The following is a 21,122-nucleotide window of genomic DNA, read 5'->3' as shown; positions in this document are numbered from 1 at the left end:
ACAGGAAATGTTTGGTTTAAATACCAACTCAGTCATTTACTATTTGTACAACTTTGGGAAACTAAACGTTATCTCTTGAAGTCTCAGTTTTCTCATCTGTACAATGGACATAATACTGTATCTTATATGGCTGTTGTGATGATGAATAATGTGTGCAAACTTCTTTGCACAGGTTGAGCACTCAATAAATGTTAGCGGTTGGCCACTATTCTCTGAACCCCTGTTTCCTCAAGTGGAAAACAGGCATAATAAATAATAAACCCTGCCATGCCTAGTCCATGGTATCATTTGGGACCAAATCAAAATGAGCAGAAGGTAAAAACACATTGCAAACTGTGCCACACAATATTAGATGTTTTTGTTGTTATTACACAATGCAGATACAAAAGAAACAAACATCTAATATAGACTCAGGCACTGAGTCGGTGACTAGTGGAAATGAGTTAAATATAATCATTAAAACAGGAAGCTTTTCTACTTACTTGGCACCAGATATACACCCTCACCCTGCCCCCCGCCCCCTGCATGTTCCCATTTGCATCTCACTGGAAAGGACTCAGTGCACAACACCTGGCCCCCTCTGGGATGTCTCTCCTAGCGGCTCTCTCCATGGCCTGGGAAGCTGTGCAGCTCCCTTCCTCTTGTCTTCATTCATTAGGCTTCTTGCCTCCCTGTTCACGTGGCAGTTGAACCGGTAGCCCTGCTGTTAGCTTGGTTGCATTAGTATCATTAGTATCACTAGAGAGAAGCTATAGAGAGCACCTGCAAAAGGGGAAGTGATCTGTTATCTCTCTAGCCCAACTCACTTTTCACTTAAAGACACAGCAGAGTGAAACATATTTCTCTCTGATGTCTTTATTTTCCTGTCAATAAAAGACTTGTTAGCTGCCTGGCTGGGCAGGGTTTTACCGTGGCACACTCATGTGGCCAATCCTGTCTCTCTTCCTTTATTAGCCCTGGTTGAGTGTTGGAGAATTGATGTGTTGCTGAGTCTTCAAGATCAGAGCTCTGGGGTACAGTCAACAATCCAGGGCCATTCATGTGGTTTGAAAGCGTGTCCTCTCATTCATTTGACAAACATTCACCACTTGTCCTACGAGGAACTGAGAAGCACTGGGCGGTGGCTTCCAATGGTGTGGTGGGGAGGGGTGTTCTCTGGAGTCAGGTCACTAGGTGTGACGCTTGGCTCCACCAGCTTACAACGTTCTGCACCTATGGATGCTCCAGTCTCCCAGTTCCCTCAGATTGTTGAAATAATGACTATAAAGTCCTTGACATACTGCCTGCAAAGAAGTAAGCATACAATTTCAGCATAATGTTGATAATGATGGTTCAATGTTCATGGAGGATGATAAAGCAGCTACCGTGTGCTGGGAACTGTTTTGAGTGCTTGAAATGCACCAGGGAGTAAAACAAAAATCTCTGTTCTCATGAGATGCTTACACGATGGGGATGAAGAGGATGATGATACTGAAGATGGTCTCTGAAATCTTATTGGGGGAAAATGAAACAAATCCCCATGTAGCCATGGCCTTACCCTGGGATACCTGTGGGCCAATAAACTTCTCCTGCTGCACTGTGGGATCCCTGAGGGGACAGAGAATGCTCCTCTGCTGCCTGGTTTTCTGAGTGGGTTAATGAAGTTCTTGCATTAAATTTTCAACCATATGATAGGGGACAGCCTATCATGGGTAAGGTGGGTGGCTCTTGAGGGCCCAATTTAACCAGACAAAATATGCTAGGGGTATTGTAAAGCAGACCTCATTCACGGATTCATTCATTCATTCAGAAATATTTCTTGAGCATCTAGGAGGTGGCAGGGACTGTGCCAAGCACTGTGAGAACCACAGAGATGCATGAGGCATGATTCCTGGTCACATTTCACCAGAGCCAGCGACACACATCAGTGGCTACTTCCCTAAGGTCATTGTGCAGTACCTTGTGCCTCCACTTCCTGTCTTCATCCCTTCTCCTACAATGGAGACCCTTCCTTAGGGAGCAAGGGAGGGACTGCTACTGATGGAAGTGTGTGTTGGCGGAGAACCACCTGCTGGAACACAGAGCAAGGAAAACTGAGGGAAACCACTCTGTCCCCCCATCTGACTGAGAATGCTAATAATAACAGTATTAGCAGCATCAATATCTCTAGAGGTGAAAATCAATTACAGGAACAACTGACCTATAATTCAGTGAGACATGTTCCACTCCCACGTCAATACCTCCTACAGCAGATGCTCTGAGAGTTTGTCGTGAATGACAAGTGGATGTAGCTGTTGCAGTGATTCAAGGACTAACTAGCTGGTTCACCTTTAGATGCGGTGTTTACATCCAAACAACTCCTGGAGTTACCTTGTCAAAGTCTTTTTGTTAAAGGTAGGAAGAGGTCTCTGGGATGGAGACAACCTCAAGAGTGAGGAGTATGCGAAGAGGAGGAGGAGGAAGCATAGGAGGAGGAGGGTGACACTATCACTTTAGTAGTACTGTCTATTCTGTAAGCAGTTTTTCTTTGTGGTTCTCCAAACAACCCAGGAGAGTGGGCAGGAGAGGTCTGTACCTCTTAGCTTCAGTTATCTCATCTGTAAAATGAAGCAGGAAACTTGCCTGAGGTCTCAAAACTGGCAAGCGTCAAGGAGGAGTCTAAACCCAGGTCTTCTGACTCCAAGTTTAATGTCTTTTGCACCGCACCATCCAGCTTAGTGCTTGTGACAGGTACTTGGGGGAAGAGCTTGTGGATGAGTACATTGTTCTCTGGGGCACTAGTTCCTCAGAATGTCGAAGGCGTTACACACACATACAAAGGTGTCCCTGTCAAATAAATCAGGGAACTGCTGGAATGAGGAAAGTTACAGGCGCTTCCTTACTGCAAGACTTCTCAGTGCCTTTTGTAGGCTCATGTAAGGAATGACTCCTTGTGACTAGTCAAGTCAGAGAGAGAGGACGCAGTGGCTTCTTTGATTATGGAATAATTTCTTCATGGACTACCTTGAAAGGGCTAGTTTTCTAGGCAATATACTTGGGGAAACTTTGCTTTAATTTGAAATTTGATTCTTTAGTTCCGTCTATAAACCTCAGAAGGACACCCTCTGTTCCAAGGAAGATCATGGGAGGATGGCAGCCCAAGGTTTGGCAGCAAGTTTGTCCCCAGCAGGGCCGGAGTCACACCTGGCCCTCATTCTTGTGCAGGTATATCCACCTGAGGCCTAACGTCCCAGTAGATGGGTGCTAACCTGCAGGTGGGGAGGTTCTGCCACCACCCACAGATGTGACCTTAGGCAAGTCACCTTCGCCTCTGGGGCTCCCTTCCTCTCTTATAAAGGGAATGGTTTGAATAATTCCCAAGGCCCCTTCTAATCCAGTAACATACAATTCCAGTTTCTAGGCCAAATGGTTTTTAACATCAGCGGCTCTTACATAGGGTGCACAAGACCCACCAGGCACCATGTTAACATGCAGATTCCTGAGTCCCAGCCCCAGAGATTGCAATTCAGTAGATTTGGGGTGAAGCCTGGGAATCTGTACTTGTAACCACAATGTCAGGTGATTTTGGCATGAAATCCTGTCTACACTAGGATCTGGAGAGATTTATTCGGACCCAGTGAGCACCACAGAGGGGCCCCTGGACATATGACAGATGGAGGCACCCAGACTTAGACACCAGGTGCTTGCAGGTATACCTGCCCAGGCTATTGCCTGCCTCCCTAGGAAGATGGCCATTCTCTAGCCTACAGCTGCATCTTAAGTGGGCTTTGTTCTCTTTTTATTCATCTCTACTTGGTAATTATTCACTAACAGCCCTCCTGAGGGAACAGGGAAGAATTCCTTTGTTTATCTACAATCCACCACCTATTTATCAAAAGGTATTAAGAACCCCTCATGCACTGTGTCACACATTCAAGTGTGGACTCTGGAAATACCACCATAGTGGTAAAATCCATTTAGAATCTGCTTACATGCTGTTTTGAAATGTTGGGTTCTAGCAGAGAAGTTGGCCCTTATAGCAAACTTTTTCTGCTAAACTGAGAGTTACATAATAATTCCAAGCTCTGTTTGGAGGCAAGATGCCAAAAAGCTCTGGTGGCTGAAGGAACAATTGTTTTCCAATTTCACTTCAGACCAGACATGGATAAGGAACTTTAAAATTAAGGGAGATTTTCAAGTGAACATAAATTATTTTAGTAATCAAATATAAGTTATTAAAAAAAAGTTCAGGGATATGAAGTAGGACTGAGAATATGAGAGTATTGAAATTCTTTCCCTACAGGGGAAACTGGCAGAGGAAGTTCTGATTATAAAAAGTTCTTGGTGGAGGTTCTCACTCCTGAAACCAAGATGGTTCTCCTACCCCAGTTTTTACAGCTGCCAGAGGCAGAAGCAATAGAAACAAGCAAAGGGTAGACAGGACTATGCTTTGTAGTTTCTTGTGCTTATTTTCTAGATACCTGTGCCCCTATTGTATACATATTTTTTATCATTCTTTTCATGTAATATTATAACACAAATTTTACAAATCCTTGTAACATAAAATGGCTGCATTTTTCCCATTGCACAAACATACTATGTAGTTTAACGATTGCCTTCTTGTTGGACATTTTGGTTGTTTCCATTTTTTTTCCTCTTGTAGAAAAAATATTGTGATGAATTCTCAATGCATAAAGATTTTTCCATATTTAGGATCATCCTGTTAGGAGAAATTCTAATGTAGATCAAGTTCTAGCTCCACAGCATGGTAAACTGCCCTCATTTTTTCTTTACTTTCTCAAAATGTAAGAAAGATTTTGAAGCTAAGCTAGTCTGAAGTCACATATTGGGAGGGGCCTGACTTCAAAGTAAAGGTTTATGAAAAGGAAATAAAAATCTAAGCAAGTCTAGATATGAAATCAGAATGCTATTAACTACTACCTGACAATATTTATGGTTTAATAAGAAAACTATAAACTCAGTTGTATATGTTTAATTCTTAAATCATTCTTCTGCATGTGTGTCATCTTTTCATTTATTTATTAGAAAGTGTCTTAGATGAAAGAGTCACTGAACTGTTTGCTAGAAAGTCTAATTGATGGTGGTAGCAGTCAGATATTAATAGTCACTTTATGCATTAGATATGAAAGTACTTTGAAACAAGTAGTTTTGCATGTTGTCATTACTACCCATTAGGGGAGTTGTTTAGTTATTTTGATCATTATTCAGACAGAAGAACCAAAGCACAGGCTGGTAAAGGGATTTGGCTAAGTTCACAAGGCAAGTAGAGGCAGCAGTGAACCTGGGGCCATGTTTTCCAATTCCTAAACCTGTGATGAACGGGGATACTTCATCACAACCAACTAAACCAGTCTTCATTCTTCCACTTGTCTCTGGGTAGAATAAATAACATAGCAATTGTGTCTGGGAGAAGGTCAATATCTAGACTGGGAGAGTAAAGAGATGAAAAACAGTAATTCTCTGATCTCAGGAAGCTACGTTCTAATGGGAGAAACATAAATGCAATGGAGTCCCTTCCATCTGTTTATGCATAACTCTATTACAGCAGTTAAATGTTGAGGGCACACAGGGGGATGCCAGGGAAGGTTTCACCAAGGCAGGGACATTTGAATTTATCCTTGAAGGAAAAACATGAGTTTATAAGGCAAGAAATAGGTGTATGTTCTAGGGAAAAACATTCAAAGTGGAGGGCCAGGGGCAGGGGGCATAAACAAAGAAACATAAAAGAGCAAAGGCATGGGCTCTTCTGGGTTTGGTGATATAAATTCAGTGCCACGGGGTCCTAAGGCTTGAGGGGTGGATGGATGAGTATAAGGCAAGGTGGGGATGGAGTACTAGAGGGCTGTGGGCCGCTCTAAGAAGTCCAGACTCAATGCTGAATAAAGTCAGGACAAGTTTGCAAGTTTGGTGTGGGTGTGAGAAGGGAGAGGAGAAAGAGAGCCACAGACTGAATATTTGTGTTACCCTAAAATTCACTGTTGAAATCCTGACCCACAATGTGATGGTATTTGGAGGTGGAACCTATTGGAAGTGTAGGTCATGAGGGCAGAACCCTCAGGAATGGGACTGATGTCCTTACAGAAAAGATCCCCCAGAGCTGCCTTGCCCTTTTGCCACCATATGAGGACACAGGAAAAATGAACCAGCAAGCGGGTCCTTACTAGACACCGAATCTGCCAGCACCTTGCTCTTGAACCCTCCCAGCCTTCAGAACTATAAGAAATAAATATATATTTTTTATAAGACACCCAATCTACAGGATTCTGTTCTAGAAACCTGGATGGATGAAAACAGACAGAAATAGAGAGACAGAGAGGGAGAAAAACAGATTTTGGCAAACGATCTTAACCGTGGATAAGTGTGCACTAGAGGAGGTTGATACTTGTATTAGGTTGGAGCAAAAGTAATTGTGGTTTTGGAGTGTGAATTTTAAAGCATTACAACTAGGCTTAAACACATCTTTAATAATCAAAATAGGAACCATTACAATCAACACATTTTGCCAAAAATAAATAAGTTTGTTTATTCCTGTAGCATAAAAATCTGTGCTTCAGGATTCCACAAACTCTTGGAAAGCATTTTCTGCATCCTGCTGGTTGTGGAAGCGTTTTCCCTGCAAAAACTTGTCGAGATGCTTGAAGAAGTGGTAGTCGGTTGGCGAGAGGTCAGGTGAATGTGGGGGATGAGGCAAAACTTCGTAGCCCACTTCAACTTTTGAAGCACTGTTTGTGCTACGTGTGGTCAGCGTTGTCTTGGAGAAGAATTGGGCCCTTTCTCTTGATCAATACTGGCTGCAGGTGTTGCGGTGTTTGGTGCATCTCATCCTTGCTGAGCATACTTCTCAGATGGAATGGTTTCGCTAGGATTCAGAAAGCTGTAATGGATCAGACCAGCAGCAAATCACCAAACAGAGACCATGACCATTTTTTGGTGCAAGTTTGGCTTTGGGACGTGCTTTGGAGCTTCTTCCTGGCAGCTGGAGACCGGAGTTGAAAAGTCAGGGAAGGAAAGGGAGGTTTGGAAGTTGGCATATTTGTAGTTGGTGGAGTTGGCACGCAGAAGGAAAGAAGAAAAGAGAAAGGAGTCACACCTGAGAAATGTTGGCCTTTATTTAAAAGGATCCAGCAAAGGAGCCTGAGAAGGAATGGGAGAGGAGGAAAGCAATAGCAGTGATTTGGAAATAGAGAGAGGAGAATTTGTTATGTTTGCCTGCTTAAAATCCTCTACTAGAAAGAGGGTGGCTGGGTAAGTTATCACTCAACTGGAACTCTCCTGTCCAGGCCATGCTAACCTGGACAGGACACAGGGACCACAGCAGTTAGCCCAGCACGTCCCCGGCCAACTAGAGAGTGTGGTCGTTGGACGCAACTTGCCACGGCCTCAGACTGAGGTAGGCAGTGCTGCCCCCGGGAATGTGTCTGAGGGGGCCTGCCAAAGAACTTGGCCTTTTTCATTTTCTAAAGTGGGTTGAAGGAGAGAGAAGGAAAGAAAGGAAATAAACGCAAACCTTCGCTGGCGTGCAGGTTGGTGCTGCATTTCCTTGATCCCACTGAACTCTTTCATCGACCCTCCAAGGTGGCAGTGTCTGACTGGAGAACTGGTTCCTCTGCCCTCCTGTTTCCAGGAGGGGCTTCTGTCACAGATCCCTGTGGCCTCTCTTTCCCCAGGGAGTTGCTTCCTTTTTCCAGTTGGTCGGGCGCCAAGGGTCTGCACATCCCACCAGCCCAGTGTTCTTATTCCAGGAGGCTTAAGGTGCTAGGGCTCCTGTTTCCTTTTAATTCACCTCTTTTTATTTTGGAAGTGGTCTGATCCTCTGTCTGATCCCTACTGTCCTCTTCTTTGTTGCCAAGAGTGACCTTTGGGGGAAGGAAGGTGTCTATGGTTATCCAGCTACTTTGCATGAATTTGGTTTAGTCCTTGGAAAAGGTCAAATATTAGGGATTACATTTGGCAGTAGATCCAGGCTGCACTCCCAAATTCTGATGGGCCAGTTATTTAACTAATATTGATGACAACCCTCCCCCAACTTGGCTCATGTTTATTTCGTATCTGATTCTGATTTTTACTTGGAGGGGGAGAAAAGCATGATGTATATCCGGTTCAAATCCCAACATATGCCTATTTTACATATGAGGAAAATGAGTTCACTCAGAGGAGGGATTAGACCAGACAGTAAACCCAGACATTAAATCCAGACTCTCCATCCTCTTTCTGCTCCACCATGCTCCTTCTCGAGACCGGTTGAAATTATATTGACAAAAAGAAAAAGAATGGCATGGTCAACGTATGTGATTCCAATCACAATGGGGTATGGATTCACTTAAGCCACGTGTGATGTCCTGCTTGCTCTCAGGCTATCAGCTGAGGAAACTCTCTCTGTTCTGGCCCCATGAAGTGGATTCTAAGACTGTCCTCTCATTGGCCCTGTTGGGATAGAACTGAAGATTAGGATGACCAATACTCTTCCTTTCCCCAAAGAGTCTACTTCTTTGGGTGACGTCAAAGAAGTGTTTTCCTGTTTCCTAATGGGGAACAGGAAAAGGGTCTAATTTCTCCTTGGGACCATTCAAGCCCTTTCCCAGGGCTGGGTGATCCTTAAGAAAGATATGGAAATTTTCCTACAGGTTCCACCATGCTCTAGGCTGCAGAAAATTCTTGACTTCCCCTCCACCCTGGTCTTACTCATCCTAACCACTGCCCCAGCACCCACTCCCTTCCCCTACCCAGGCAAGGTCATGCATGTGAGGATACCTTGCATTTGTGCAGAGTGATTCTATTCCCAAAGCACCACTCTGTTCCCACATTCACTCTGCACTGTAGCTCTGCTGATTCATTTTCCCAAATGAGGGAGCTGAGGTGACACATATTCGAGGCTAACCAGGCACAGAGAGTTACTAGGCTGGTATTAACACATTGACTGCCACATGAGAAAAAAAATTTTTTTCCTTGGGGCCATGGTGTTTTATTATGAAAATAGAATAAAAACTTTGAAAATAAAATGATTTTTACCAATTTAATGAAAATTTTCTGTGTATGAGTTACATGCAACTTGAAAAATAGTTCTTGCAGCTCCCAAGGTGAAGAGATGTGTGAGTTACATATGTTTCACGAGGCCCCGGGCTCAAAACGATGGTGAGTTAAATACAACTCACATGGCAGTTAATGTGTTAAACGTGGATTTGGGTTTCTTCTGGTACTCTTTATAAGAGTGGGTGTTTTTTTTTAAGATTAAATCCAAATTTATAAAAGAGAAGAAAAGTATAGGAGACTTGCAAAGAGTGGGAACTGAGAAACTCATATTCAGCTTCCCTTTTACTTCTTGTGGTATTCCCAGAAAACCATCGCTGTAACACACACTGCCCCCAGCTTGGATTAGGATTGTCTGTTTTCTGATTTTGAAGTCTGGATGTCTAGGTCAAGAGAAAAGTCTTAAGACTCAGAATTGTGGTTTACTGGAAATGCATTCAGACCTGTTCCAGCCCTTCTAGGATCAGAACTCTGTCTCCCAGCCTTACTTGGGGCAAAGTATGAGTACAGCGTGAAAAGTATGGGATTTGGAGTTAAAAGACCCAAGTGTGAATCATGGTTCTGCCATTCACTGGCTGTGGGACTGTAACAAATCACTAACCTCCAAGTCTCAGCATCCTCATTGGTGAAATAGGTTGGTTCCCTTACAACCTTACAGAGCCATGCTGAAGACCATTTGAGCTGACCTACATGAAAGCTTTGTAAAATCTTAACTAGTCACATGTATGTGTTATGTGTTATTGTTACTTCTATTCTTTGAAGTGGCTGGGTTGAAGATCTTTACAGGAGCCATCCCTTCATTTATTTACCTATTTTTTTAATCTTACTTCAGCATATTGTGGGGGTACAAAAGTTTGGGTTATGTATATTGCCCTTGCCTCCCCAACCCCCCTGAATCAGAGCTTCAAACATATCCATCCTCTAGACAGTGCACATCACACTCATTATGTATATATACACCCATCCCCTCCCCCACCCACATCTGCCTGACACCCGATCAATGTTATTCCTAAATGTGCTCTTAGGTGATGATCAGTGAAACCAATTTGATGATGAGTACATGTGGTGCTTATGTTTCCATTCTTGGGATACTTTAGTAGAATGGGTTCCAACTCTTTCCAGGAAAATACAAGAGGTGCTATATCACCATTTTTTCTTATAGCTGAGTAGTACTCCATGGGATACATATACCACGTTTTATGAATCCACTCATGTATTGATGGGCATTTGGGTTGTTTCCACATCTTCGCAATTGTGAATTGTGCTGCTGTAAACATTCGGATACAGGTATCTTTTTTTTTTTTGAGACTGAGTCTCACTTTGTTGCCTGGACTAGAGTGAGTGCCATGGCATCAGCCTTGCTCACAGCAACCTCAAACTCCTGGGCTCAAGAGATCCTCCTGCCTCCCGAGTAGCTGGGACTACAGGCATGAGGCACCATGCCCGGTTAATTTTTTCTATATATATTTTTAGCTGTCCAAATCATTTCTTTCTATTTTTTAGTAGAGACGGGGTCTCGCTTGCTCAGGCTGGTCTCGAACTCCTGAGCTCAAATGGTCCGCCCACCTCGGCCTCCCATAGTGTTGGGATTACAGGCGTGAGCCACCACACCCGGCCCGGGTACAGGTATCTTTGTCGTAGAATGTCTTTTGTTCTTTTGGGTAGGTGCCCAATAATGGGATTGCTGGATCAAATGGTAGGTCTACTTGTATCTGTTTAAGGTATCTCTATATTGCTTTCCACAGGGGTTGCACTAGTTTGCAGTCCCACCAGCAGTGTATGAGTGTTCCTGTCTCTCTGCATCCATGCCAACATTTGTCGTTATGGGACTTTTTGGTAAAGGCCATTCTCACTGGAGTTAAGTGATATCTCTTTGTGGTTTTGATTTGCATTTCCCTGATGATTAGAGACGTGGAGCATTTTTTTCATATGTTTGTTGGCCATTCTTCTGTCTTCTTTTGAAAAATTTCTGTTCATGTCCTTTGCCCACTTTTTTGATAGTGTTGTTTGATTTTTTCTTGCTGATTTTCCTGAGTTCTAAATAGATTCTAGTTATCAGTCCTTTATCGGATGTGTAGCATGCGAAAATTTTTTCCCATTCGTAGGTTGTCTATTTACTCTCGTGACAGTTTCTTTGGCTGTGCAGAAGCTTTTTAATTTATTCAGGTCCCATTTATTTATTTTTGTTGTTGTTGTGATTGCCTTTGGGGTCTTCTTCATAAATTCTTTGGCTAGGCCAATGTCTATAAGAGTCTTTCCCACATTTTCTTCTAGAATTCTAATAGTTTCACTCCTAAGGTTTAAGTCTGTTATCCGGTGTGATTTGATTTTTGTGAGAGGTAAAAGCTGTGGGTCCTGTTTCAGTCTCCTACATGTGGCTATCCAGTTTTCTCACCACCATATATTGAATAAGGATTCTTTTCCCCAGAGTATGTTTTTATCTGCTTTGTCAAAGATTAGGATGGCTATATGAGGATGGTTTTATATCTGAATTCTCGATTCTGTTCCACTGGTCTGTGTCCCTGTTTTTGTGCCAATACCAAGCTGTTTTAATAACCACAGCCTTGTAGTATAGTTTGAAGTCTGGTAAATTAATACCTCCCATTTTGTTCTTATTGCTTAAAATTGCTTTTGTTAAACGGGGTCTTCTCTGGTTCCATACAAAGCATAAAATTATTTTTTCTATATCTGTGGAAAATGATGTTGGTAATTTCATAGGGATTGCATTGAATCTGTAGATCACTTTGGGTATTATAGACATTTTACCAATGTTGATTCTTCCGATCCGTGAACATGGTATGGTTTTCCACCTGTTTACGTGCTCTGTGATTTCCTTCCTCAGTGTTTCACAGTTCTCCCTGTAGAGGTCTTTTACCTCCTTAGTTAAATGTATTCCTAGGTACTTTATTTTCTTTGTTGCTACCTTGAAGGGTATTGAGTCTTTGATTTGGTTCTCAGTTTGACTGTTATTGGCATATATGAATGCCTCTGATTTGTGTGTATTGATTTTGTATTCTGAGACTCTACTGAATTCATTTATCAGTTCCAGGAGTCTCTTGGTTGAATCCTTGAGGTTTTCTAGATATAATATATCATCCACAAAGAGTGAGAGTTTGGTCTCTTCTGAGCCCATTTGGACACCCTTGATTCTGCTCTCTTGCCTGATTGCTCTTGCAAAGACCTCCAGCACTATGTTGAATAGCAGTAGGGACAGTGGGCAACCTTGTCTGGTTCCAGTTCTAAGTGGGAAGGTTTTCAGTTTTTCCCCTTTCAGTACGATGTTGGCTTTGGGTTTGTCATATATGGCTTGTATCATTTTTAGGCAGGCCCTGTCTACACCTATTTTGTTAAGCATTCTTATCATAAAAGGGTGTGGAATTTTGTCAAATACTTTTTCTGCGTCTATTGAGAGGATCATATGGTCTTTGTTTTTGCTTCTATTTATGTGGTGTATTACATTGATTGATAGATTTGCGTATGTTGAAGCATCCTTGCATCTCTGGGATGAAGCCCACTTGGTTGTGATGGATTATTTTCTTGATAAGCACCTGGATTCAGTTTTCTAGGATGTTATTGAGAATTTTTGCATCTATATTCATGAGGGATATTGGTCTGTAGTTTTCTATTTTTGTCGCATCCTTTCCTGGTTTTGGTCTTAGGGTTATGTTGGCTTCATAAAATGTGTTGGGGAGGATTCTTTCTTAATGTTGTGGAATAACTTTTGCAGGATAGGCACCAGTTCTTCTTTGTAGATGTGGTAAAATTCCGGTGTTGAAGCCATCTGGTCCTGGGCTTTTCTTTTTGGGGAGGTTTTTATTGCTGTTTTGATTTCAGTTCTTGATATTGGTCTGTTCAAGAATTCTATTTCTTCCCGGTTGAGCCTAGGGAGATTGTGTGTTTCTAAAAATTTGTCCATTTCCTCCACATTTTCCAGTTTGTGTGCATAAAGGTTTTTGTAGAATTCATAGATGTTATCTTGTATCTCTGTGGCATCAGTTGTAATTTCTCCTTTCCTGTTCCTGATGGAGGTTATTAGAGATTTTTCTTTTCTGGTCCTAGTTAGTCTAGCCAAAGGCGTGTCAATTTTGTTTATCTTTTAAAAGAACCAACTTTTTGTTTTATTAATCTCCCATATAGTTTTCCTGTTGTCCACTTCATTTAGTTCTGATTTGATCTTATGAATTTCACTCCTTCTGCTGGGTTTGGGATTGGTCTGTTCTTCTTTCTCCAGCTCTTTGAGTCTATTCATTAGGTTGTCTGTTTGTTTGTAAATTTTCTATCTTTTTGATATAGGCATTTATGGAAATAAACTTTCCTCTCAGTACTGCTTTAGCTGTGTCCCACAGATTTTGATAACTTGTGTCTCCTTTGTCATTTACTTCAAAGAATCTTTTCATTTCCATCTTGATTTCCTCATTTATGAAATGATCATTCAGGAAAAGGTTGTTTAGCTTCCAGGACTTTGAGTAGAAATGAGAATTTCTGTTAGGGTTGATTTCTACTTTTATTCCACTGTGATATGAGAAGACACATGGTATAATTTCTATTTTTAAATTTTTTAAGGCATGCTTTGTGTCCTAGGATGTGGTCAATCTTAGAGAATGTCCCATGAGCTGATGAGAAGGACATATATTCAGTGGAGTTTGGATAGAATGTCCTGTAAATGTCAGTCAGGCCCATTTGTTCCAGCATTCTGTTTAAGTCCATTATTTCTTTGTTTATTTTCTGTTTGGAGGATCTGTCCTGTGCTGTCAGTGGGGTGTTGAAATCTCCGGCTATTACGGTGTTGCTGTTTATCATTTGGTTTAGTTCAAGTAGGGTTTGCTTTATGAATCTGGGTGCACCTAAGTTGGGTGCATACATATTAAGTATAGTTATGTCTTCTTGTTGAACTGTACCCTTCACCATTATATAGTGACCATCTTTGTCTCTCATTACTTTTATTGATTTAAAAACTAAGTAAGTTATCTGAAATTAAAACCACCATGCCAGCCTTCTTTTGGCTTCTGTTTGCTTGAAATATCAATTTCCATCCCTTTATTTTCAGTCTAGATGCATCTTTGCAAGTTAGATGAGTTTCCTGGAAACAGAAGATACTTGGCTTATATTTTTTTATCCATTGGGCCAGCCTATGTCTCTTGAGTGGGGAGTTCAAGCCATTCACATTTATTGAGAGAACTGATAGGTGGGGCAGATTTGTGTTCATCCTGTTGGGTAGAAATTCATTGCTACATTTTCTCTCTTGGGCCATTGTGGTATCTGGCCTTTGATCTTTAGCTTTTGAGTAGTTTTACATTTGTGAGTGTTTCTTGTGCTGGTCCATGTGCAACTCTGTTTTGAGTACTTCTTGGAGGGCTGATCTTGTCTTGGTGAATTCCTTCTGTCTTTGTTTATCTGAGAATGTCTTAATTTCTCCTTCATATGCAAAACTTAGCTTTTCTGGGTACAAGATTCTAGGCTGGGCATTATTCTGTTTCAGAAGAGTGAGGATGGGACCCCAGTCTCTTCTTGTTTGTAAGGTTTCAGTTGAGAAATCTGGCATTATTTGGATGGGCTTTCCTTTGTATGTTACTTGTTTCTTTCACCTTACAGCTCAAAGAAGTGCCTTTTTAGTGGATATTTCGGTCAGTCTGATAACTGCATGATGTGGTGTCTTCCTATTTGCAATGAATCTCCTAGGGGTCCTTTGGGCTTCTTGTACCTGTATATCTAGATTTTTAGCAAGGCCTGGGAAATTTTCCTCAATTATCTCTTCAAATAGCTTATCCAACCCTTGAGTAATTTCTTCTTTATCCTCAGGAATGCCTATAACTCTCACATTAGGCTTCTTCACATAATCCCACATTTCTTGCAGACATTTCTTTGGTCTATCTCTGTGACTGACTTATTTAATTGGAAGGTGTTGTCTTCGATCTCTAAGCTTCTTTCTTCTGTTTGATGTACCCTGCTCTTGAGGCTTTCCACTGTGTTTTGTAGTTCCCTGAATAAATTCTTTATTTCCAGGGGTTTGGTTTGATTTTTCTTTAATATTTCAATTTCTTTAGTGAATCTTTCTTCCAAGTCCTGGATTTTTTTTGTGGTTTCTTTGTGTTGGTTATCTATTTTTTCTTGCATATCATTCAGTTTTTTGATGATCTATGTTTGAAATTCTTCTTCTGTCATTTTGGGGTTCTGAGTTTGGTTAACGGCCATTGCTAGAGAGCTGGTGTTTCTCTTTGGGGGTGTGCTTTCTGTTTGATTCTTCATACTTCCAGAGTTCTTTCGCTGATTCCTTCCCATCTGGAACAGCTGCTGCTTCTTGCTTTTAGATTTTCGTTTGGCTGATGACACACCCTGTTTAGTCTCTGAGCCACTAGGTGGTGTTTGTGGGTGAGATTTGACCACACCCTATAGGATGAGTCAGTAGATGCAGTGAAAGGGTATGCAGAATGACCTCCCTGTCAGTAGGTGGCACTTGCTGGGAGGAGCAGGCTTCAGTGTTGTTTTTGGGTCCTGTAACCAGTTCTTGTTCTTCTGGAGAGAGACTCTAGGGCCTCATGTGGTGAGTGGGGCCCTGGGATTTCCCGGTGTGTCCTTATTCTGCACCTCAGTGGGGGCAGGTCAGGGAGTGAGTCTGGACAGAGCTGGGTTGGGTGAGCGTGACCTCAAGCTCCACAAATGCTGTTAGCTGGGGTCAAAGGTCTGTTCTTTGCCTCTGGGTAAAGCTGCTAGGGAGGGGCTGGAGTGGCCCCTCTCAGCAAGAAAGTCTATGTGTGGGGGGTGGGGCTGTCTGAGATCTGCAGTCTAGAGCAGGCCTTGCTCCTTTCCACCCTCCCGTATTCCGCAGTTTCTCCCAGGCCTCTGTCCACAGGCAGGACCTCAAGCCAGTGGATCTACCCTGGCTGTCATGCAGGCCAGGAGGTTCCTTGCCCAGGATCGCAGACCGGGCTGGGCCCACGGCCTTCCCGTGAGAGGAGGGCTGCCCCTCAGGCGTGCTGATCTGCCCCTGAAGGCACACACACTCAGTAGGGTCATTCACAAATAACCTTTCTGTGCCCCAGGGCAATGCGATTGAGGCCTCTGTGTACCAGATCTGGTCTGCAGCCCTGTCCCCTGGGTCCTGGAGATCAATCTGTGACCCTTCCAGGGAGAGGAGTGCTGGTCTCAAGTCACCCACAGGGTGCCCAGGCTGGATCAGTGTCTCTCTGCCTCAGGATTTGCCCCGCTCTCCTGGAGTCACCAGGCAAGCAGCACCTGGGAGGGTGGGGGTGTAGGGAGCTCGCAATCTGAGTATCCCTCAGTCTGCTGTAAGTTCCCAAAAGGAGAGGTCCTATTCCTTGCAGATTACTCCAGGTGGTGGCTAAATTGCCTCTCTCAGGAGAGGCCGGCAGGTGAAGGGGGCGGGGACAATGAAGCAATATGGTGCTTGCTGATGGGCTCAGGTCTGCAGACCAGGAGGTGCCCTGAGGGAGATGGGAGCCTGGTGGCCTGTCCACAAGAGGCTCACGGCTCACTGGTGGCCATCTCTGGGCTGGTGTGTGTAGGTCTCTCCACTCAGGAGCCCACCCACAGTCCAAAACGCAAGGGAGGGGAAATGTAGCTGCTCCACCTACCCTTGGTGTTGGTCTCCAAGCCTCTTGGGGGCCTTTCACCTTCCAGTTCTTCTCTGTAGCTTCTTCATGTGGAGTCTCCTGTAGTTTCAGGCACTCTCCCTTCGGAACCTCGTCTGCCTATTTTTTTCACTTTCTTCTAAAATCTGTCTTTATTGCAGAAACACTCTGGCTGGTGGTTTTTCTCGTCCGCCATCTTAATTCCTTCCCTAGATCTTCTTTTTCTATTTAATCTATTTATGAAGTCCTTCCTGTGTGCTAGGTACTGATTTACACGATCCAAAAAAATTTGGAAAAGAGTTAACAGCAACCAAAAGCAGGTGGAGGAGTATAGGTTATGCAGATTCTGTCACTGACCAAAGAAAGGAATCAGTTGGGTTTCCATTGTTACTGCCTTTTTGGATATTCAGAAGTTGGAAGTATTCTCAACAGCTTTGAGGCAGGAATAAAGCCCACAGCAGAGCAAATTTGTAATTACTCCAAACCCTCCAAATACAGACATTTAGAAATATCCACATTCACCCTGTGAGTTGTTACCTGTGAAAGACAGGTGCATTGAGAACTGTGAGGGAAGTTGAGTCATGGGCTGGAACAACCCACAGCCCTTAGCTTTCCACCTGATGGGAGAAAACCAAGCCGGGCTCCTCTGCTGCAGAGCCCCTGTCCACGGCGCTCAAAGGCTTCCTGGCCACAACTGCGACCTTCCCACTCAGATTTGGGTGAGGGTTCTGAGAGGAGTTGGGGTCAGAGGTTGGGATAGAGGATGGGGCATGGGGCATGGGGCTGAGCCACTTTAGAGCTAACAAACCAGGGGAGTACCTGTTCATGTGGATACATTTTTGTACTTTGCTATTTTTTTTAAAATAAATGAAAGCCAATTACCTTCAGCCAATAGGATGCTCTACTTGCATATCTTGATAAGGCAATTTGAATATACACAGGCCAAGAACTGAGTGAATAACCCTGTGCATTCCGTGCACTATAAGAAACAGATCAATGTGACACAAAAATAAATTTTATCAAAAATAAAATAAATCATGGATGAAATTCCCCTGTTCCTCCTATGTGATTTGAGTGTAGGAGGGAGGTGTCTACCTGGAATTTCATGCAGAATGATTAATAAAACTTGTTAATTTTATTTTTAATGCCTGTCTTTTTCTTTTGTCACTTTCAGTTTGAAAATGCTTGAAACACAATATTTGATGTGGAGGTAAGGATTAAGTTTGGTTTAGAATCTACGTTGTAGATTCCTTGGCATTGGCACTTGTTAGAGTAAAAATGTATAGCTGAACACATATTGTTTTTCAAATTGAGCTTTTGAAGGATTAGAGACCTGAAATATGTATTATCTTGTGGGAGACTAAATGGTTTAACAACTTTGCGAATTAAAAGAATAAATTTATTTTTTGATTATTAGAGGGTTCCTCAATTGGCTGATTTTAGAAAAAGAAAGGAAAAAGAAATCTCAAACTACCTATAGGTATAGGCAGACAGGTAGACTTTGGACCCTCTGAACTTTATTTTATACCTTGCTATTCAACATATGATATGAGGACTAGCTCCTACAAATCACCCAGGAATTTGTTGGAAATGCTGACATTTAGGCCCCACCCTAGACCTTTTGAACCAGAATCTGCATTTAACAAAATACCCAGGTGACCGTATATATGCTACAGTTTCCATAGCTTTAATACTTGAGTTCTCAGGGTTGAGTTTTGGGGTGAATACTAAACTAGATACTTCACTAGACCTTGGAGTCACAAGGAGAGACACAGCTGATGCTCTGACTGATGGGTTAGTTCCCAGGCATGTGGGAGACATACATCTGTGAGTGGCCAACTATCCTTTTATATAAATGGCTGCCTCTGGGCCACTGCTGTGGGTGAATCAGAGGATCTGACTTACCAGACAAGGGACATATCTTTAGAAAGAAAACAATCGTCCAAAAAAGAGGAGAATGAAGAAATACCATCCATATCTGTTTTTCATTATCAAAATAATATTGCTGTTTTGCATGCTTTCTAGACTCCTTATGGTATTCTGTTGCCACTCTGAGGTTTCCTTTTTTTCTTTTTACATATTTAGAAGCAATTTAATAGAAATGTTGCTGCATGGGAATAAAAATATTTTTCTCAAAAAATGTTCCCATTCAATAAGTTACCACATATTTTTTGTTCCATATGGTGCTTCATAAACTAACAGCATCTGTAGGCAATGCAATTGACACTGCAGAAGAGTAGATTTATACATTTAAAGTGGCTATATAAATCTACATATACGAATTTTTTGCTTTAGACAAAAGATAATCACTGCTCACTTTTTGTTTTAAAAGTGGTGGTAAACAGGATTTCTTGCCAAATTCCTTAGAAAGACTGCAGAGAAGGTAAATTAACTTCTTCATTCATTTATTCATCTAGCAATGACTGATCTTTTACTGGGGGGTACAAAGATGAATAAAACATTGTCCACAGCACTGAAGAACTCACTCTCCAGTGGGACAGGAAGAAAGAATATATGGCAGTGTGATGACAGCTTTTGGGTAAGCGTGGGTGCTCTGGGAGAGCACAGCAGGGGTTCGTAGTAAGGCTGATTGGTGGGGCAGGAGCTGAGAGACATATTCCCAGAAAAGGTGACCCCCTAGGTGGAATGCTTTAAAAAGCAAGTCATGGCTGAATAATTTTGGGATCCATACTAAAGTTGATGCTTCACTAGACCTCTGGAGTCACAAGGAGAGAGACAGCTGATGCTTTGACTGATGGGTTAGTTCCCAAGCACCTGGGAGACGTGTATCTGTTAGTAACAAGTCCTCTGTGACTATCTGTGTTAAGATCAATAGTCTCCTTAAACCTGTGCCCTCCCTATGTCTTCACCTTGTTTTGTTTCCTCCATCGCACTTGTTACCATGCAGGGTAGCTAAGACGGCCCCGATAATCCCTAAATTCTGATATTCATGCCCTCATGTTGTCCCCTCCCACATTTATCAGTTATAGAATGTGATGGAAGGTCCCTTCCAAGATTATTAGATTATGAGTGATACCATGTCTTCCATCTTTATCACTCTTTTTCTCCTAATCACTCACTCTGGGGAAGCCAGTTGCCAAGTCATGAGCAGCTCCCTGGAGAGGTCTACATGGCAAGGAAGAGAGCCTTGTGATAATGCCACTTGAATTAACTGGGAAGCAGATTCTCCAGCCCCAGATAAACCTGCAAATGAGACTGCAACCCTAGCTTACAGCTCCACTACAAACTCATGAGAAACCGTAAACCAGCATCACCCTCCTACACTGCTCCCAGATTTCTGACTCTCAGAAACTGTGAGATAATAAACTTTGTTGTTTTAAGATGCTAAGTTTTTAAATAATTTGTTATATGGTAAGAGATAACTAATATGCCATCTGGCACATAATGGGTTTACTTATTTATTATTGTCTTTCTCTCCAAGTAGAAGGTAACCAGCGGAAGGAAAATTACTTAGCTTTATTGATTGCTGTCCATCTAGTACCTAGAACACTGCCCAGATCCTAGCAGGTGCTCAAAATATGTTGAATGAATACTGGATCCTGCTGACATTCATTTTAATGGTTTGAATGAGGATTTCGAGTGTCTCATTATATGTGGGAGATCTCAGGCTAAAAAGGACTAGCTCTATTTCTCTTCTGATCTAACTGGTTGCATGATTTTTAAGTGATGAAGTCTGTAACTAAGAAAATAACCCAATCAGGCTCTCTAGAGAACAAAAACAGTGGAAGATTGGTGGGGGTCCGTGTAGCCCCCTCCCCTGCTACAAACCCCTCTGCCCTAAGCAGTGAGTCAGCTTCACTTTTCTGCTTCAACAAGCACCTGGCCCCACCAAAGCCCAGCCACATCCTGTGACTGGCAGCATACCCAGCCCCCCACGCTGTCTACCTGACCCTGGAGACATCCTGTTACAGCCCCAAAGACATCCTACTTACTAAAAACTTAATAATCCACTTAAACAAACACCTAAAAAACAAGCCCCCTCCACTTATACCCCTCACCACATATAAATACCCTCGCCTCAGTCCCAGATGACTGCGACTTCCCGAGTCCCTGGTTTCTCCCAGGTCCCTCCCTTAGGACCCATTACTCTCACCCTAGAGCACTCCAATAAAGCCTGTTTGCTTAACCCTTTCAACTCTGCTCATTTTTTTTCTCTGGTGCTGACCATCCAACAACCTTACAAACAGAGGCACGGAAGCTGATGTTTTCAATTCAGACACACCTCACAGGATAATACGTTTTTTTCTATTTGTGTTCTCACCAAAGCCACTGGCAGCAGACCACTGTTGGGACTGTTCCTCAGCCCAAAGTATGATTCACTACAGAGCTGGCTGGGTCCTGGGAAATAAAGTCCCTGGAATTATGAGCCAAAACAAACTCCATGGAAATCAAAGTCCATTCCCTCTCCTTAATTGCCAAGGCTTGGGTTCTATAAGGCCAATGAGGGCAAGTTCTTCAAAGCTGAGGAACCCATGGAACAAATCTAAGCCATAAACATGAGAACCC

General features: G+C 42.6%; 1 long non-coding RNA gene across 3 annotated transcripts in view; it reads right to left on the bottom strand.

Annotated features, from left to right (window-relative positions):
• The window catches only part of LOC123649676, a 167,371-nt gene that overhangs the window by 12,055 nt on the left and 134,194 nt on the right, over positions 1-21,122 (bottom strand). The window contains exons 3-4 of one of the 3 annotated variants that reach the window (XR_006739101.1): positions 7,487-7,835; positions 6,630-6,853 (exon numbers count right to left, since the gene is read on the bottom strand). The exons of 1 other annotated variant lie outside the window; for it this stretch is intronic. This is a non-coding gene — a long non-coding RNA (uncharacterized LOC123649676). Of the gene's footprint in view, positions 1-6,629; positions 6,854-7,486; positions 7,836-21,122 lie in introns of those variants that run through there. One more of the 3 variants, XR_006739103.1, reaches the window with a different exon arrangement.

Source organism: Lemur catta, chromosome 14 (assembly GCF_020740605.2).
Source record: "Lemur catta isolate mLemCat1 chromosome 14, mLemCat1.pri, whole genome shotgun sequence".
Classification (NCBI taxonomy): domain Eukaryota; kingdom Metazoa; phylum Chordata; class Mammalia; order Primates; family Lemuridae; genus Lemur; species Lemur catta.
The sequence above is the reverse complement of the archived record's forward strand: the minus strand, read 5'-3'. Positions and strand labels throughout refer to the sequence as shown.